The 21,024-nt window shown below is 40.2% G+C and overlaps 1 long non-coding RNA gene across 1 annotated transcript; it reads left to right on the top strand.

The window, feature by feature from the left end:
* The first annotated feature begins 3,111 nt into the window (after window positions 1–3,111).
* LOC120784573 lies at window positions 3,112–5,200 on the top strand. Its single transcript, XR_005706463.1, has 3 exons — window positions 3,112–3,469; window positions 3,615–3,722; window positions 4,963–5,200. It is a non-coding gene; the product is annotated as an uncharacterized LOC120784573 (long non-coding RNA).
* The last annotated feature ends 15,824 nt before the right edge of the window (window positions 5,201–21,024 follow it).

Below are 21,024 nucleotides of genomic sequence, written 5' to 3'. Positions count from 1 at the left end.
TCTGAATACTTGTCATATTAGATATTTCAGTTTTCCCTTTCTAATAAATTAGCAAAAATTTCTAAAACTCTGTTTTAGCTTTGTTTGTGGGGTATTGAGTATAGATTGAAGAGGGAAAAATGAATTAAATCAATTTTACAAATGTGAAAAAAGTGAGGGGGGTCTGAATACTTTCTGAATGTATTGTATTATATAGTATAATATAATATTATCTTTATCATCTTGAAAATTCATATGTAAGAGCTACAAGTCATATTCATATTTTTTGACACACCAATCCTTTTGGATATTTTTAATGTTTTAACACCAGTCATTATGAACATGAACCCTAATGTTCTCTTTGGAGTCCTGGAGACCCTGGGCCCTCTTTAACTGCTCAAAAGAGAGAGAGTCTGCATTGGCTTATCACCTTGATACTTTTCTTATTTTTATGAGAGTTCTGACGACGTGTTTCAGATGTCCACTCCAGAAAATGTAACATTACTTCTGTAAAACATGTAAATAACATTGATTTCATCTGCTCTATAGCTGTGACTGGTGTTGACAGTATTTTTTTTATGCAGCACCACCCCTCCTAAATCCCAAATAGGTCTATTTTGATTTCCTTTCTATAATCGTTTGTAGATAAGCGTTGTACCAGGGGATTAGGTCTCTCTAATGTTCAGCTGACCCCAAACATGAGCAATGTCAACATGTAGGATCACATATTGTACTTTTGTTTGTCTTTGAATGACTTTTGAGCAAACAAAATGAATATATATTTATTCATGCATATCCAATATAACATAAAACAAGAAATATTTATTTATTCGGTGTAATAACAATACTTTATGATGTAATTTCATTATCAAATGTATTATTATTATGATTATCTTATTAAAAACATACAACAGTGAAGTGAATCAAATCTCAACAAAACACAAGGGTCAACCCGTGTCAGGAATCTTATGTCACCCATTAACATTTCTCACTCCCCTGTTTGGGATCTCCAAGCTACTGTTACTGACATCATTGCTCTGTGCTCTGTATTCAGACTTCTAGCTGAAGTCTTTCAGGTCTTGCCAAAACAACAGAACCAAATGGTTCCATTAGGTTTTCCACTGTAATAGCTTGCTGTTTGTGGCTGTGCATTATTCGGGCCTGTATTTACTCATCTGTGCACAATAGTTGGCTGACATAAGGTTTAAAGGCCAACGGTTACATTCCCAGCTTGAAGCTTCTGCTATAAGCATTTTGTGCAGTATTCATTATTTATGGCTGAATCTTAAACTGGACTACTTTAGCTGGTTCCTCCTATTTTCTTAAGTCCAATATTGGCCTGAATTTCCTCTGGTTTGGACTTGTACACCTCACCCCTCCTTCCACCCTTTCCTTACAATCGGACTGTTCACTGGAAGTAAAATAGCTGAGTGGTCAGGTGTCCCTCGGTAACCAGCTTTCAGAGAGCTGAATCGCAGTATAATTTAGTGCTGAACAGGGAATGCTGGGACAGGTGCCGACTGAAGTCAGACAAGAGGAGGTTGAGTCCCCTTTGAATCGGCTGATCTCACTGCCCATTCCAACCCATTCCACAACATGTTTTACCCCCTTATGAATGGCTGGACCTACTTTTAGTTGCTTATTGTCGACCATGTGGGAGGTTTACGGGTCATTTGGGGGCATACTGAGTGGGCAAGAGGGAATAAAGCATCGGTTATGCTCACTTTGTCTGTTTCCAGTGTTCACCTGCAGTAGCAGGAAGTTATGACAAGACCAACACTGCCCTCCAGTGGAGATATAAGAACTATTTCCTCAAGTTCTATTAAAAGTGGGATTGAGTTCAAGGCAGGTCATGGATTATTTGACCAGTTCCTTATGAGAACAGTCTTATTAAACCAGTTGGAAGAATCTTTGCTTTATCCACAAAGCCTCAGACATAACATATGCCACATCAATAAAAATCATCTTATTCCTCAAGCACTCAACATTCTGCAGGCATCTACCTCCTTACCCAGAGGAAATACCACCTTAGCCACCGCGAGCCGTTTTCTGTTTAAAGCATCATAAGACTTGTATTTTTCAATGTGTTTGTGTGATGGAAGGCACATATTTTCAAGGAACGTTCATGCCAATAAAGCCATGAAGTAATAACGGAAATCTGGAGGGTAATGGCAAACATTATGTTCAGTCTATATGATTTAAATAAACTGTAAATGGAAAGACTGCACGCTCCTCCGGAATGAGTCACTTTTGGACCAGACTGCATCATGGGAGACATTGTGCAGGCAATAAAAGAGTATCAGAGCACTTTGAGATATGTTTGCTGTAACGTAGGACTGTGTTTCAATGATATTAAAGTGGATATATAATGTAATTATTACTAACCACCAAACACACACACACACACACACACACACACAAACACACACAGTCACACCACACAGGCATGCAGGATGCAGCGCTGACCACATGCACACGCAAACATGCATAATTTACACACATGGCTGTACACCCAGGAGTCTGTATACACATACACACATGGGTTGAGTGCGAAACCACATATACACACAGGAGCACTCGCTCGTCATAAACCACATTCATACGCACACGCACACTCCTGCAGCACATACCTCCCCACTATTGGTCCAGACCCAGACGCCGCATGCCAGTGCACCTCGCTCCCTGAGCCACAGGCCGCAGGAGTAGAAAGAAACAGATGGGTACCAGCTGTTTGGATGAGAGCCCTGGGTACACAGCTACTGTATTGCACCACACACACACACACACACACACACACACACACACACACACACACACACACAGACACACATGCATTAACAAAAACTAATTCGAGTTGTTTAACTGCGCCCTTGCCTAAACTGCTTCTAGTATTTACTCATACAGCATTTACAGATAATTGTCATGCCCCACTCTGTGTCTTGGTCATGTTTTCCTCGTTTTCTATTTTTCATCACTTCCTGTGTTATTCACACGTCCCCCCTCGCTTCCATTCCTTCACTTTTTGCCCTTCTGTGTCTCCCGCCAGCGTGATTGTCTGCCCCGCCTTGATTGGCTTCACCTGTGTCTCATTGGCCCTGTTCATACCTGGCATGCATCTTGGGTGATCCGATCACAAGTGGACAGCTCTAAGTACAGGTCTAAATGCACCCAAGACGCATTGGGGACACATTGAGACCAGATTGCTCAGACCACATTTGGAGGTGGTCTGGGCCCCATATGGTGACATTATTTTAGGAATGTGTACGCAAATGTGTCCTAGGCCACATTGAAGGACCACCTACTCTACTGACGTCCTCTGCGTAAGCGGATGTATGTACTCATTCGCAAACATTATAAGTCGTACAAATCGTGTAAGTTGGCTTTGTCCAAAACATCTGAAAATTTGGAAAAGCCCATAGAGATATATTACGAGTGCGTCAAACATCTAGGGTGATTTGGTTTGTCTGGAACACGCCAAGGAACAGACCCGGTTTGTATTGTTCTGATTTCTACTTCCTCTTCTTTTAATTTCGGCCAGACCGGGCACAGGAAGTCCATTGCTGCCTCCCGCTGGTTAAAAATAACAGCACATTTGATGTTGAACTGAAATGATATATGTGTTTTTTTACATATAGAGCGGGGAGGTGAAATACGATCGCAAGTGGTTACTCAAGACACATGTGGACGTACGTACAGAGCTGTCCACATGTGATCAGATCACCCTAGACGCACGTTAATGTCAGGTATGAACAGGGCCATTGTCTTAGCCTTCCTAGTGTATTTAGTCTCTTGTTTTAGCACTCTACCTTAAAATCACACTTACAGTAATTTAAGGAAAGAGAAAGGAAGAAATGTAAAAAAGGCAGTCTGTAATCTACAAAATCCAAAGAAAACAAAATGGGTTTTTAGATGCTTTTTAAAGATGGCTCGTTTGGCTTCCCTGAGGCTATAGCACACTGGATTTGAAATGAAAATAACTATGAGGTTAAAGTGCCGACTTTGAATGTGTTCACATCCATATTAAACACTGTAGGAGGATTTTTTAAGCCAGAACGTAGAATGCTGTTGAGTGACCAAGCCAGTCACCCCACTGAACATGTGTTTTGACTTGCTGAAGAAAGGAATGAGCGGATGCAGCAGGTGGCTGTTTTCTGCCAACAAAAGGCTTGGATGAACCGACTGTACATACAAACCTGTCCAGCAACAAATATCAGACAAAGTTAGCACCTAGCTGATGAACATAGTTTAGCAGTTAAAGCATTATTTTACTCAGAAGTTAAAAAGGAGGGTTAATATTGGACTTGCGTATGACTGGTGGCCAATGTCGCCCCCCGTGTCAGCTGGATGTGTAAATAGATGACTGATTGTTAACATGTTCACCATTTCAAGTTTATTAGGCCATACTATGTCAATGTGGTGTTTACAGCCTATTTTGGTAACCCTATAAGACAATAAAAATCCATTATTGCTACTTTAAAAATGATAACTTTATTTATTTTAATTGTTAAAATGATTAATGGTCCGCTTAAATCCAGTGGCGTCCACTAACTATCCCGTTGGGCCCCACTGTATGTATAAAAAGGGCTACAATTACCCATCTAACTCGTTTGATGTAAACACCATGAAGTTGGTTGGTTTCCACTTAAAATCTTTATGGTTTCATTTCAAATCTAATGCACTGGTGGAAAGAGGCAACAACAACAAAAAATGTCACTGCACTAATACTTACAAATTTGACTTTATAATGTAGCGATGTGATTAAGACTGGTTTAAGACAGCAGGTGTATATGCTGAAATACAGCTGTATTGGAGCTATACGTGTACAGTATACAAAAAAGTTCATGAAATGTTTTTCTCAACAACTGTGACCACTTTTCCCTAAATGAATGTCAAGTAAACTGTCCTCAATGAGGGCAGCAGATGCTGTTGATCATTCACGATTCTCTTTCTTTCTCTCTGTCTTTGTTTCCTCACTGAACCCAGCAATTTCTGATCCAACCTCAGTATCAACTTTCTTCCCATGAGTCAACTGAGGTGGTGATTCCTTCAACTCATTACAACATGACCTACTCAGACCAAAACTCTCTTTCTTAAGCTGGAGTTGCATGTTTCCTCTGTCTGAATGCCATTAGTCACAGCCAGTGGTTGTTCCCTCTTATTAAATTCGCTTTGAACACAGTCTGTCTCATTAAATAAAAAACACAGCATTGTGCAAAGTACAGTAAAGTTTGGGTTTAATTCATCTGTACTTGAGGCCGCTGTGACAGTGCTGCCACTACAAACATGGCATTAAACATCACAGAACACCATCTGCAAAGATTAGCGGCATCCTGGAGCAACACTCATACTGTACAGGCTATTGAACACTGCACAGGGAAAAAAATGACAAATGGAAATGGCATTGTGTGTATGGTTGACCACGGTCATCCTGTGATTTCCAGCTTCAGTGCTGATGTGGTCTGGCCAGTGTGGGTTTAGAGGGCAGACCAGAGCAACAGTAGGCTGGTTCAGGATCTTTTTCCCTCTTGAAGCCAACAGGATGTCTTTAATGAACCACAGTGTGTTTGAACTGTCGCATCTCACCATACAGCAGTCCAGCCCTCATTGCTGGCGTGCACAGCATGAAAAGGAAGAGGCAGTGAAATAAAGAAACATGCTTTAAAAAAAATAAAAAAACAAATCCAGGAAAAGCCGTCACAAGGACAAAGACCACAAATCAAATTTTAGCCATAACCGAGGGGAACGGCATTGGATAACATGTTGTAGAGGTTACAAGTGACTGAGGGAGCCCTGCTCTTGTTGTGCCTAAGCAAGTGCTTCTTAGTTCCCTGCCACAAACTTCTTTATGTCACTTTCAATGCAGCCTCAAAATCAGACCGCGGCCAATATCTAAGGGAAGACTGTAGTTGCCTGTTGATTTATTTCTGAGAGTTTTAGGGAAACACTGTTGTTTACCACAGGTTCCACTGTACTGGAATGGCCCCCTACATGATTCCTAGTTGCTGGTGAGTCAGTTTACCTGTTATGTCCACAAGATGGTGTTGCTGGTTTATCATATGACTGACTGAGGTTCAGTGCCAGTTATTTTGGCAGCAACAAAGATAAAACAAGCTCACGTTATTATCACAATATCTGCAAACTGTGGTGATGGTTCAGTAACTGTGAGTGTTGATATGCTGCATATTGTTTCAATTACTCAAAACTGTTGTTGCAGACCATGCCATAGGAAAATGCTCAAAATACTCCATGTTTGATCTTGTGGGTTCTTGTGAAACTGGAAATGAATGGTGATTAACTATAATGATGATCATCATGGTGAAAGGTTTTATGCCACAGGTTATTTGACTGTGCGAGCAAGTCTACGTAGGGGAGGACTAAAAAGGAAAGCCCTTTAAAACTATTACCATTTGTGACGAATATATTAGTGGATCTTAGGAGATACATTCCAGTTGATGAAACACGATAAATGTTATTTACAGGCAGCAAATAAATTTGTATCACATAAAATCAAAAATGTGGGATGGCAGTAATTCAGAAACAAAAGTTGTGTAAGTCTAACAAAGTTATTTTCCTTTCCACTTTGCATGACAGTTGGAAACAAATGAACTGCTTAAGTCTAGCTCGGTTTTATTTGTGTGCGAACGTGTTCATGTGTGTGGTGCTGTAGTGGGAGGCTTTGTAGTGTTGCGCGAGAAAGAAGGATATGGGTATGATTAAAGTAAGGCACTAAAGCAAAGGTGGTAATTGGGATCATAAACACTCACTTTTCCATTTACCCCTCTAATGAAGCGTTCATGTTTATTCTGAGCAGCCGATTCATCAGAAAAGCAGCATCCATTCTGAGCACGTCTGAGTGTTCAGCACCCTTCGGATCTGCTTATATTATTGTGGCGCCGTGATGAAGGATGTCAAAAACTACAGTGTACAGTACATAGCATAAACAGGCATAGAGTACTTGTGTGTGAAGCCACATCAGACGCACTTGTTTTCAAGGGCTGATACTGTACCAAAAATGATTGTGCTGGGGCTGCTGCTAACTGATATTGAGGGTGAGTTGGCCACATCAAGATAAACAGGTGCTATTAAACCACTGCAGAAGAAGAGGACACAACAAGACGACGTAATTAAATGGAGAGCCTGTCAAACCTGAAATGAATGAAAACAATGTGGAAAATGGGATGGAAATATGGAATTTATGTTTTTTTCATGTATTAACTAGAGGAAGGTTACAGTCTCCTTACTGCTCCACACAGGGCCTGCCGTCTCCATCTGCCGCAATTTTTTGTCAGGGGACACACGTTTCATGTACGTCATGATTAATTCACTGAGTCTGTTTCAAATATGATTTAGTGACCTAAGTTTTAGAGGTGACACAGAATCCACAGCCCTCCTGGATTAAAGCAGGAGCAGATGGTGACAGAGTGCACTGCCTGCTAAGTCATACAAACAATCTTGTGTTAAACCACCTGCTTAAGTCCTATTTAGTCATGCTCTCAGCCTCCCAGTAAGGATTGCTGTGCCTCCCGTCCTGTATTTCATCAGTTGCTGACACGTTCACAATATCATGTTTATAGTGGGGTAGTTTATTAAGTTATATTTTTTTGGCCTAGAACTAGTCAAATAAATATATTGAGTCTAAAAAAACTGGAACCGGCCCATAAAATACACAACGTGTGCAATCCCGACTAGGATGCTGAGGATTTGACCTCACTGTCCTCAATGATAGCTACGGCCCTGTCGCCAACACAGATATATTTATCCTTGATTTCACTGTTGATGAGTTTCTGTGCATGGTGCACTTTTGTTCATCTGTTCAGCCATGAAGGGAATAACTGCTTACATAGTTCTTCCTCGATTTATTCCAAACACACTTGAAACACATAAAACATTTCTCTCCAGAGAGCCCTGTCAGTGGTAGAACAGCACCATGTAGAACAGCAAACACAAAACTGGTAGAGGTTGAATCACAGTAGAAATTTACACACAGGAAAATATTAAAGAATATCCCTTTCTTTGGACTGCCAACTCTGAAGTTGTTGAACTAAATAGAAAAAAAAAAAACTATACAAAAAAGTAACAGATTCATAAAAACAGTATATATGCAAACTGATATGTTGGTTTCAGCCTTACACTCACACACAAAAGATACCCACAGCAGTGAAGATGTAGTGTCTTTAGTCTCTGGGATAATTTTGATCATAAAAAGTTCTTTATAGTGGCTGAGATAGGCAAAAATAAAAAACTGAAGCTTCGGGGGTCATGAAAGGGTCAGATGTAATTCTTAGATAAACATGAATTTTTCCATCTATTTCTCCGGAATTAATCTTGCAAATGTGACTCAGTTTGATCTCCCCTGGTTGTTTCTTTATGAAAGTACGTAACACTGGAGGACAGAGCTGTCGTGCAGCCCAGACACAGGCTTGTTTTACTGCTCATCTGAGCTCTGCCAGGCTCCCCTTCCACTCTGGCAGTAGCTGCTGTACAAGAAGTCAGACACAAGACATATAAAGCCAAAGCAACAGGCAGCTCATAATCGTAAATATCACTGTTGCATTTCTCATCAGGGCAAGGGTGTTTTTCATCAGTGGAGAAAAAGTCACAGGTTGTTCTATTAGGACATTAAACTCATAGATGTTTGGATCAAGTGTCTGGTGGCTGACATGTTTGATGTGTGTTTTAATGAGACGTATCCTCCCTCTGCAGTATCGGAGGACTGGTTTGACAGATGCTTTATTATGACTGGAAGTCTTTCAGTAAATATTACGCCTGCCCTCTGGCTGCTCAGATTAGGGTCTCTTTAACATTCTTCTCTTTCCCTTCTAAAAGCAACATATATCTATTAGGCCATCTGCATTTCCAGTTCAGCCCCACGTTTAAACATGATTCTTTTCGACTTTGCCACTCACCCAGTACAAGGAACGTTAATTTACTGTAATCCTTTGAAGAGGGAACCTGGAGGAAGCTCACCCAGTCAGTGTGTTCCCCTCGCCTTTCCAAGTCCAAATGCTGTGTGGCATGTTTGACACAGCGAATGAAAGGAATAACGCAGGTTGTCAGGTAGGAAAGAGCCAGGCTACGAGGCCACAGCAATCAGGAAAACTGGGTCCGGCACTAGGCATGACTTCAATAAAATACCGCCAGTCCTACTTTTAAAAGCATTAGTCCAGGGCAAATTAAAAAGTAGAGTGCAATTAAAAGAAATCACTGTGTAAATGTTAGCATGTGGAAGTTTTTCTTTTCCTTTTCCCTTTTTTTCCCCTTCCTTCTAGCCGAACAAAGAATGCCCCAGAGGCAGAGAAGCACAGCTGCTGAATATTACTACATCCATGTGTTTTGAATAAGACCCCATTATAATCAAAATCATAAAAAAGGTAATGTGGTTCTCTTAAACATTTAAATTTGAGTTAACCAATGTAGAGTTCAAGCCTTTGTGAGCATTTTTGTAGTTCCCAATTGAATGACTCTTTGGAAGAAGCAGATTAAGCAACCATCAAAGTAGTCATTATTTGTAACAAATTTATTGCTCTATTGAAAGTATTTAAAGCAATAGTTCTATTTCTCTAAAATTTTGTTTTGCCTTTTGACCAGATAAGGCATTATAGGGAAATGTTCTGTTACGCAAGACCATGATAAATTGTTTACAGTCCACTGTATCGCACAGAAATATGTGCGAGGTAGGTTTCATCTCTAACAAACTCAAAACTATGTAGGCTTTGCAGCTGCACAATGGTAACAGCAGAATTATAGGGCGTCCTGGTGGCGTAGCGGTCTCGCAAAAGATTCCTCAGTTTATTACAACTGATAATTGTTCAGTGTCAATCTCCCCGTATTTCCTAATTTGCTGTGACTACAAGTGGGGACCTTCAACATTTTGAACCTTCTTGGAGAATGGTTTAAAAAAAAAAAAGCAAAAAGAATAGATAAGATGGTGAGGAAAAATATATAATGCCCTGAATTAAAACAGCTGACTGACTTAGACAACTTGTTGTAGTCAGAAGAGCTGACACAAAGTGGACTTGAAGGGAATTTGTTTTTCAAAGAAACCAGAGGACCAAATTGCAGATAAATTCTGTGGGGCCTGCTGGTCTGCAGAAGTCTGCTATGCTCAACCCTTTGGTTAAAAAGTCACTGAGGGTGTCGCCTCACACCAGGACAGATGAGTTTCCATGGGAGGAACGAAGATGTCTGGCCAAATCCACTTTTCCCCCTTATTAAAATGGATATTTCCGAGCTGTCAGAGGGTGAAGTCTGGGTTTTCAGAGGCTCACACTGACTTCCCGCTGAAAGCAGGCTTCTTTTCTCCGTAGGTTCAATATCTCCTGTGGCTCTCCCTCCCACTTTGAGGTATAGTGGGTTCCCTGTGGGTCCCAAGCCAGCACAGCTCTGGCAAGCTGTTCACTTTTCACTTAGCAGCACACACTAATTTACTGAGACTCGACACTGTTTCGGGTCCGCGGTGCAATTCCCACGTTCCAGCTGAGAAAATATATCATTAGTCCCTCGTCATGTAATGCTTGCCACGTTACGTTATAAAAGCTGGGTGTAAAGCGACATGGATAAAACAGGAGTGATTTCCAGTGTGCCTCATTTTGACTGCCTACTTGGAATAAGTGGTGGGCATTAAGAGTTTGAAAAGGGGACAAGATGCGGTGTTGAAAAGGCCATTTTGCTTACTAAATACTCCTGGGTGGCTGGAAGACTAAGCATTTCCATTGCAAATGTCTCCCATAACGTATTACAGTCATACGAGTGTAGGTCTTTACGAGCCTGCCTTGAAAGTTATATGGATTAATTAACTTTCCAGTCAAATTAAGATTCCATGCTAATTGTAGTCTAGGTATGTTTAATGAGATCTGGACAGAAGATGGGTAATGCACAAATAAGTTCCTTCCCCCACAGATGTTTACTTTGTGCTGTAATGCTTAGAATTAAAAGATTGTTTACTGCTCAAAGGCCAAGCAACTTTACAGTAGACCAACAAGCATGAAACTGTCACTGAGTGAAACCTATGTGTTGCTCTGTCATTATGCACAGAGAGTGAGTGAAGACCCTTTTTGGCACAAGACCACAGTTTTCTGGGTTTTTCACTTCACAAACATTTTAACAGGCGTGACAGGCGTTGACCGAGCAGGCCGCAACAGACAGTTCTGTCACCTCAAAACAACCAACCCGCAGGGCCACACGAGACAGCTAAATATATCGCTTCCCAGTAAGCACAAAAGAGAAATAAATAAATGTTGAGTCGAACTGGCTATCCTGTGGCTTAATTAACGAATACAGGACATAGCAAATTAGAGGCTCTCTGACTGGATTCTTTGTAGACTCTACCACATTGTGACCATAATGCAAATGGCCTCTCATATCACTCATCGAGGCTGTATTGTACACCCAGTCTCCCCACTTCGTTTACTCATGTTTACCGGTCTATTCATTGGTCCTGACTATCCGGATTACTAGGAAACCATCCTCTACATCTCCATCCCTCTATTTTCTTAATCACAAGTGCACAAGTCATTCATGTGGTAGCAATTAGGGCTGGCCGACACCCAGTGGTGAATGTGCCTGACCCCCTCTCTGCCCCCTCTAGCCTCCCCTGACACCCTCTCGAAAGCCACATCTATCGCAGCAGCCTTCTGGGCCCTGACTGCTGGCCCCAGCCCATCAAAGCCATGCCATCAGGACTGTGTCTCTGCGTAGGTCTGTATCTACATATTGGAGGTATTACATGTTACAAAACGATGTTCTGGGCATATGTGACCTAACTAACCTACCTAGCACACTGCCTGCTCAGTAATGAGCATGGCAGTCTAGAGTACATTGTATTAAACACATAACAGTTTCACCTCTGTTATTCTATTTAAATAGCCCTCCTGTGCATTTTTTATGGAAGTTTCTAGCAAGCAGCAGTGCTATGTCACGGATTTAATAAAAGTTATAAGCATCCATGTTACTTAATAGATAATTAAAACAAATGAAACCAGCATGCCTTTGCAGTTTGTATCTGTTATATGTATCTATTATCAGATTTATTGGAAAAGGATAAAAAGAACTTAAATTAAAGCAAAGTCCAATTGATGTATTTATTACATCCTCATATTATATGTAATAGAGAAGCAGTTTAACATTTTTTCTCAGTGCGAGGACTCCTGTTAAATTGTTTCATAGCCACAGAAAAGCAGTGCCCTTTGACTCCATGCAGAAGACATCATGCACTTACAAGCTCTCACAATAAAACCTATTTGTGCTGTAATAAGCCCCGCTTTGTTTCTAATACATCCAAATGAAAACATTTATTGGAATAATTACAATGGTCTCCCAATGGATTTTCTTCCTGTGTTACACATGCTTTGGCAAAGTTCCCAGTATTGTGTCAAAACGTCTCAGTACTTATGACTGTGGTACCAACTGCCATGCATGAAGAAGTAAGTAAGGCAGGAAAAGAAAAAGAAAAAAAAACAACAGTTGAAGAAAACGAGGAATAGTTGGTTAAATATTTGCTCTGTTGCAATACTAAGTACATTTTCTCGAATGGTGTTTCCTGCTGAGTCAAACTAGTCTTTGCTGCCAGGGGCAAAACACAAACTTTGTAAGAGATAATAAAAACTTTATCGGTTGTCTAAAGCTTACAGCATGAACAAAATTTCAAGTTCACAAAGAACAGCAACCCACTAACCTGAACTCCCCAAGGCCATCTGAATCTGAAAAGTGATATTGCATACACAAAACTGTGGCTGTGATGCGCTGTTGTTGGCTTTAATAAATATTCAGCTCTCATGGTTATTTACACATAGAAATGCAGATGAAGTTTTGAATGAAGATGTAAAGACCCAGGAGACAGCCTGGTATTACCAAATGGTATATGAATAACATGGCAATTTCCGTAAGTCATTCACGTGTTAATCAACACACATCTTTTGCTTTTAGCGTGTCATTTCATGCCAGATCATTTCTGAACTTACTCCCCCTCCCTCTAACCAAAACAGACACGCGGGACTAAAGGGCATTAAGTGAAATGCAAAGAGGTTTAATGTAGTGGTTTTTGCCACAATCTGCTCCTCAGTTCCCCTCAGCCCCTGTGTCCACCCTGCCTCTTGTTTGCCTGTTTGATGCCTGTATTTTTCTGGTTTTGACCCTTGCCTACTTCGCCATCCCGTGACCCGTTTTTTCAATTTGTGTAAATAAAATCACTGAACTACACTAGCTCTGCCTCTATTGTCTGAATTTTTGTCCCATCCCCTGTGTTCCTGTTACTCTGCTAGCACCAGTTTTGACAGTTTTGGTGTCAATCAAGCTGTTAGAGGAGTCAAAGTTAATTTGAGAAGTTAAATGTATTAAATATATAGCTAATAGGAACTGAAATGAAGTGGGAAAGCCTTGCGGATGAAACTGAAACATGGACAGGCAGGGGTCAATGCCCGAGACCAAGGGAGAGTGGTAGAGTGATATGTGCCTGCTGTGGTGAATCTGTTAACTGTGCCGGGGCCTCACTTACAACCATTGCGTATGCACAGAATGGGGCTTCAAACATGTGTACGCCACTTCTTACGAAAAGTTGAAATTTATAAAAACAAACTTAACAGGAGAATGTGCATACTTGTGTGTATGAACATTTTGGAGACCAGGGGAGGTGGCAACACAGATAGTGAAGTAGCAAATTGAGCCAAATTTTATGATGATCCTGTCATGGGTTTAATTTGTCTTCATAAAGAAATACTAAAACATTATATCGACAATGTGATAAACATTAAAGCCAGTTGTGTTATATTGTGTTTGTGCTTGTAATACTACAATTACTCCAGAAGTTCGTTTCTGTTTTAAAAGATAAAGACTGACTCAAATCTTAGCCATTTACATCTGTGATGAAGCAGCGTAAAGCAAGTTATTGTTGTTGCTGTGCTGAGAATAGACATCTCAGAACCAAGTCTGTTTTACTCTTGGTTCTGGCACATCAGTGATTTTATTAATAAGAGCAAACTAAATCCTTTCAGCAAAAGCAGTGCTGTAACGGAATAAATTGGCTTAAACAATTAACATTTAAAGTGGTTAAAGCAGGAATGCTGGTAAACATTTGACTGTATGGTAAATGGACTGGACTTATATAGCGCTATTCTAGTCTTATCGACCACTCAAAGCACTTTATGATACTGCCACATTCACCCATTCACACACTATTCATACTGCACTTACACACACACACACACACACATTGATGATACTTCGGCAGTAACTTGGTGTTAAGTATCTTGTCCAAGGACGCGTCGACATGCGCACTGGAGGAGCCGGGGATCGAACCACTGAACTTCCGGTTAGTGGACAACCCAAGTCCAAAACAAACCAAAATGAACCAAAAACAGTATGATAATTGCTGCCTTTGTGTGCACGTAAACGTTTGGTGTGGATCCTATGCACAGTTTTACAAATGAGGTCCCTGCCTACAGAAGCTTTGTGTGGCCAGACTACTGATAGCCAGGACAGCTGTTAAAGGGAAATTCCACTGATTTTACACATCAAAGTCTGTTTACAGGTGTTGGAATGCTACTGTATGTGTTGAAAAGTTTTTAAAGCCTTTTGTGGTTCCGTAGGTAGCTTTGTGAAGTCTGATAAATGTCAGCGTCAGAGTTAGAAAGAAGTTAGCTTACCAGACCTCGGTAGCCCACTCCTCATTTGTGCTCAAAGGTAGTGGCTCGAGGCTACATTACATAAATGACATTAATACTTAAATTTAATTCAAAAAGATTCCATGATTCCTTATTTTTTAAATCTTCAGTTGTTTATTTGTTCTATGCTTTAATTTCAGAAACACTAAGACTTTGAAATTATGTACAGTGGAATGAAAAAGTTTGGACACCCCTGGTCAGAATTTCTGTTACTATGAATAGCTAAGGGAGTAAAAGATGAACTGATTACCAAAAGGCATGAAGCGAAAGATGACACATTTCACAAATATTTTAACCAAAATTACTTTTTTATTTCCATCTTTTACAGTTTCAATATACCAAAAAAAGGAAAAGGGCCCAAAACAAAGTTTGGGCAGTCTGCATGGTCAGCACTAAGTAACACCCCATTTGGCATGTATCTCAGTTTGTAAATGCTTTTTGTAGTCAGTTAAGAGTCTCAGTTCTTGTTTTGGCGATTGTCACTAATTGCTCCTTGCAAAAGGCTTCCAGTTCTGTGAGATTCTTAGCTCATCTTGCATGCACTGCTTTTTTGACGGCTATCCACAGATTAAGTGATATTTAGGTTGGGGACTGTGAGGGCCATGGCAAAACCTTCAGCATTTGCCTCTTGAGGTAGTCCATTGTGGATTTTGAGGTGCATTTAGGATCATGATCCTGTTGTAGAAGCCATCCTCTTTTCATCTTCAGCTTTTTTACAGACGATTTGATATTTGCTTCCAGTGTGTGCTGGCATTTAATTGAATCCATTCTTCCCTCTACCAGTGAAATGTTCCTGGTGCCACTGGCTGCAACACAAGCCCAAAGCATGATTGATCCACCTCCATGTTTAACAGTTGGAGAGGTGTGCTTTTCACGAAATTCAGCACCCTCTTTTTCCAAACATATCTATGCTCATTGCGGCCAAAAAGTTTTATTTTAACTACATCATTCCAACGGACTTGTTTCCAAAATGCATCAGACTTGTTTAGTTTTCCTTTGCAAACTTCTGAAACTGAATTTTGTGGTGAGGACAGAGGAAAGGTTTTCTTCTGATGAATCCTCCATGAAGGTCATATTTGTGCAGGTGTTGCTGCACAGAAAAACAGGGCACCATCACTCCAGAGTCTGCTAAATCTTCCTGAAGTCAAACAGGGTTTTTAATTCGCCTTCCTAGCAATCCTATGAGTCTTCCGGACCTCAACTTGACCTTCACCGTTCCTGTTAACGGCCATTTCTTAATTACATTAGGAACTGAGGAAATGGCTACCTGAACACACTTTGCTATCTTCTTATAGCCTTCTCCTGCTTTGTGAGAATCAATTATTTTATCAGAGTGCTAGGCATCTTCTTAGAGGATGCCCGTGGCTAGTAATTGTTGGGACAAGGTTTGAGGAGTCAGAGTACTTAAAAATCTGTGAAATTTGCGTCACTTGACTGAACACACCATAGTCATAACAAGCTAATTAAGGTTTGAGACCTTGGTTTAAAAAAAAAAAAAAAAAAAATCTGAAAGCTAACATCTCTTTGGCTGCCCAAACCTTTGTATGGTGCTCCTTTCCTCTTTCACTCTGAACTTATACAAAACAAAAATAGTTTACTTAAAATGTTGAAAAGAATGTTTCACCTTTAACTGTATACCTTTTGGAGATCAGGTCATCTACTCACTTAACTATTCACAGTAACAGAAATTTTGACCAGGGTTACCCTAACTCTTTAATGCCCATTTAAATTTAAAGTAATAGCTGGAAAATATGAGGTGTTCTAAAACCTTTTACCGGTAGTGTAATTTAATTTAAAAGTTCATGGTTGATTTGATGTTGTGGAACAGACAATATGGCCCACAGTCAAAAACAGGAAGCAGTCCAATTCCCAGAATCAGGCAGAAGTTGATGCAAGGCCCATTACTGGAAACAGGTAAGTGCTGCCAGTGATGAGGCAATGGACACCCAAGTGAGCATAAATATCAGCACATTTTGCACATTCAACCTTTAGAGAGGGGAACAACTCAAAAGAGCTGACAACAGTCATCAAAGCATCCAAAGAAATCTTGTTTATCACAAATCCACTTATTCTCAACAACGATGAAGATATTCAGTGCTGCAGTTCCAGTGGCCATCGTGCTCACCTTTTTTTTGTATTCAGGAGAGTTCTGCCTTCCCATTCACTGGAGTAAGAACATGACCTAAATCATTTCTTTTGCTCATAAGCTATAAGAGTTTTGTCAGATTGCTAAGACATTTTTCCTAAACATTCAAATTTCATTAACAGGTACAAGATCGGAAGAAGCCAGTGAGCAATGACAATCCAGTTGCTCAACATAAAGAGACACCACTGCCCTCCAGTAGATGGTATGTTCAGTTAACTAAAAGAATTAGTCTAAATACCATCAGCCAGTTCTAATGTAAGTGGATGCTTTTGCACTGCAAAGGGCCCTGATGCTCTCTCCACATATGGAGAGAGTGAAAATGTTGGACATGAACACCTCATGTCTGTGTTTCACATAGATGCCGAGTATCTTCAGGCAGAAGTGTCAAAGCTTCCCCACGCAGTGCCGTCGTTGCTGCAGCTGCTGTGCCAAGTTTGCTGCCACTGCTGCGATGTTATTGCTTTTTGAGGTATTTGCAGCAGATTCTGAGGATTTTCTGTACCAGACTGGGATTCCCACAACCACCACTAAATATTCATTTGTTATACTTTTCGTCCCACTGCAGTTCCACAACTTTCAGTTGTGCTTATGGTTGTAAACATGAGGATGATAGTGGATTTGGTCACGCTGTAGTTCATGTGTGATCAGTGAGCGGATCTGCCGATACTAGTGTATCACAATAAACTTACATTTTACAAATATATAATATGTGGCAGTGTTGTTTTAACAGTGAATATGCACAATTGACAGACAGTTCACGAGAGCATTAACACGAGGTATGTTTCTGTCTTAAAAAAAAAAAAAAAAAGTCGGCTGTCCTTTAGTGTGTGCACTGGCAACCATGTCTTCATGCTGTATGTCACTTGTTTCTCTTGCTCCACTTCCAGTGTCTCATCTTTTTCACTCTGCTCTCCAATTATTTCTTCAAATGCACTAATCAGGAGAGCTCTGCTGTCTCAGTCACTGAAGCAAGTCAATTTTATTAGCTACAGTTTTTCTGTCAAAATGCTGAAATTTGAATCCCACTGTAAAAATGCACAATTCACAGGTACAAGAACTGGAGGAGCCAATGAACAATGACAATTCAGTTGCTGCACATAGAGACACACCATCAGGCTCTTGGATGGTATGTCAGTTAACTGAATGAACTGAGGCAAATACCCTGAAATAAGTAAAATATAAGTGGACGTTTTTATCCCTACAAAGTGCCCTTATGCTCTCTGCACAAAGGGCGAGAGCATAAATAATGTGAGCAATAATGTTGGATATGAACATCTCATGTCTCATCTTTCAAAAATGATCCCATATAACAGAAGCATTGCATTAAGTTTTGCTTTTAATGCAGCTGCTGCAAGCCCAGGGTTTGGACTGTGCTGGGGATTCCTGCTCAAAACAAACACTCATTTGTTTAATTAAAAAAAAAAAAAAAAAAAAGGTGCTATATGTAACTTTTGCTATTGCTACATAGCCAATGTTATCATTAACAGCTGTTTATTTACCAGTCTAGAAGACATGTTGCGAGTTCAGCATCATACTTCCTTCCTTTACTTGCCAAGAGCTGTCTCCAGTGGTGGAAAGGCCAATGTTATCTTTTGTTTTAGTGCTATTTCTCTCACTTTTCTTCTACTGAAGTTAGCATGCTAACCAGTTAGCCCCAGCCTGGCCCACCTGTCACATCGTTTTCTGATAGCAAGTCATTGTAGCATCCAGGCAGCCCTGAAGAAGTACTGCTCGGGGGCGTATTGTAACCTCTTGCATTGTAAACGCAACGATTGCTGAAGCTCATGGCAAGCAACCGTCAACACCACCTGCTCCCGCCAAGAAACCATGTTTTACCTTTAAAACTATTTTGCCACTTAATGTATTTATGATTTAACATTCTGATGTTTCTGAATTTGGTCATGCTGTTATTTTGTGCTCATTGATGTGACTATCATCCACAGGTTATCCTAAATATCTGATACTACAGTGCATTATCACAATTAACTTTAACCAATATGAAGTGAGTAACGGATTCTCTACTATCCAATACATGATAGGGATTCAATCTATAGTAAGTTCATAAAACACAGTCCTTTAATGTTGTCTTGAAAAATATTATGGTGCACAGGAGATGACTGCATCTATGTTGTATTACAGTGGAGTTATTAAAATAAAACCAGCCTTAAACTTGTATCAAGTTATCAGCTAAGCTTTATTATTTACAATGGCCTCAGCACAATCTACTGCATTAATACTTTAAGGGATCAAATGTTACAACCGTACCAGTAGATTTGTGTGTATGTACTCAGACATTTTTACATATAATTATAGAATTACATATCATGGCAACTCAGTGAGTATACAGTTAACCATTTTTTTTGCAGATTCTTCTATGTACTGTTTACCTTTGAACTTTGAACACATGGTGGTACTATGTCACTTGTTTCTCTTGCTCCACTCATTTTTGTCTCATCTTTCTCCTTCTGCTCCCCTGTTCTCTTGACTATCTGCCCACACATTCCTCCTGGTAAAAAGAGGACAGTAAACAATTAAAACAGAGTATAAGTATTATTTTTATAGACACTTAATTCTCTCTAATTTCCCCACACAGTTAACAGTCACAAAACATAATTTAACTCCTTTAACAAAGGTGGAACAAACTGTCATACAATACACCTGAAATTAACTATTTGTTATTATATTTAAATGTTCACATCATTTGAATTAAAAGACGTATTCATTTTACAAGTTTGAAGGCAAGCTCAATTTCCAAACTTAAAATTGCACAAATTTTGGCTAAGGGAAAAAAAAAAAAAAAAAAAACCCTTTTCATGCTTAATTAAAAAACCCAATATTTTACACTCTTCCTGTGTTTTTTAGTTTTTGACATTCATAAGATGAAATATATGTGGTTTTCATTGCCAAAAACCATGTCAGTATAGTTTTACATGTTCTCTCTCTTGCTTCTCTCTGGAGCTCTAGTGAGAACAGGGCATTTTATGTCTATTTCAATATTAATGAGCCTGTCATGGTTCAAAATTTTTCAGGACCCAAGTACAGACACAAACATGGAGGAAGGTAGGTGCAATGAAGGTATTTCAATAAATCTAAAAAACTGGCTTACAAGCAGATGGGTAGATATGCTGGTAACCAGAAACAGGTAATCCAATAACAGGGAAACACCAGGAACCCTAGGAACACTAGGAACAAGCACAGGAAACAAAATGGGGAAAACTGACAAGGAGTGAAGGGAATACAGGGACTTAAATACACAAGGGAGGCAAGTGTAATATGGATCAGGTTTAACAAATTGGGAGGGGGCAGACAATCACACAGGCGAAAAAACACAAAGACAGGAAATAAAACAACCAAATACACAACAGTTAAGAAGTAACAAAATAAAACAGGAAGCACATAGTCCAGAAAAAAATCACTCAAGGGGCAGATTGTGACAGAGCCTCTCTTCTGATTGGCTGAGTGATACACGGCAGGGCCAACCACAGGTAATGGATGGTAGTCTACTGTAGCTTGGTAAAACTCACTGGTAAATGCAAATGGCGATGGCGAGAGTCTGCATGACCAGAGGCCCAAGTTGGCTCACCAAGTAACAACACAGTTACAGACCCAGGAAACTGAAATGACTACGAACAAGGAGAGCACGGTACATGAGACAAACACAACAGCAGCAGGACACAAGCTTCAGGTGTGCCTTCATGGTTCGGAGAAAGTAACGTTGTCAATGGGTCTGAAGAGCCAACCAAGGGGAGAACAGGTGCTTGTGAGAGCAGAGACGGGGGCCTCGCATTGACCACTTCAAATCAAGCAGCCAGTCAAATCAGTCGAATGAAGAACAGGGACGGGACACAAACCCAAGTTCACAGAGCATCAGCATCCCTGTCAATGAGGAGGTTAATACAAGCACAGAACTGGGCAGGCTTTTTTAGATGTTTTCAGGCAGAGTCTAATCCTGCCTCTCTGTTCTTGAGTTTTACCGGTGGTTTGAACCCTGTGGCAAAACCTCTGTATTTACATTCATGAAGGCATCTTTTGATTGTAGACATTGACAATGATGCGCCTTTCCCCTCAAGAGTGTTATTGACCTGGCAAGATGTTGTGAAGGTGTTGTTCTTCACCAAATACAGAATTATGCCATTATCCACTTTAGTTGTCTTCCATGGTCTTCCAGGCCTTTTGGTGTTGCTGAGCTTGCAAGCACATTCCTTCTTTTTAAGAATGTACCAAATTGTTGTTTTGGCCACT

This window comes from Xiphias gladius, chromosome 22, assembly GCF_016859285.1.
Source record: "Xiphias gladius isolate SHS-SW01 ecotype Sanya breed wild chromosome 22, ASM1685928v1, whole genome shotgun sequence".
NCBI lineage: Eukaryota > Metazoa > Chordata > Actinopteri > Istiophoriformes > Xiphiidae > Xiphias > Xiphias gladius.
This window is presented reverse-complemented; position numbering and strand designations above follow the sequence as displayed.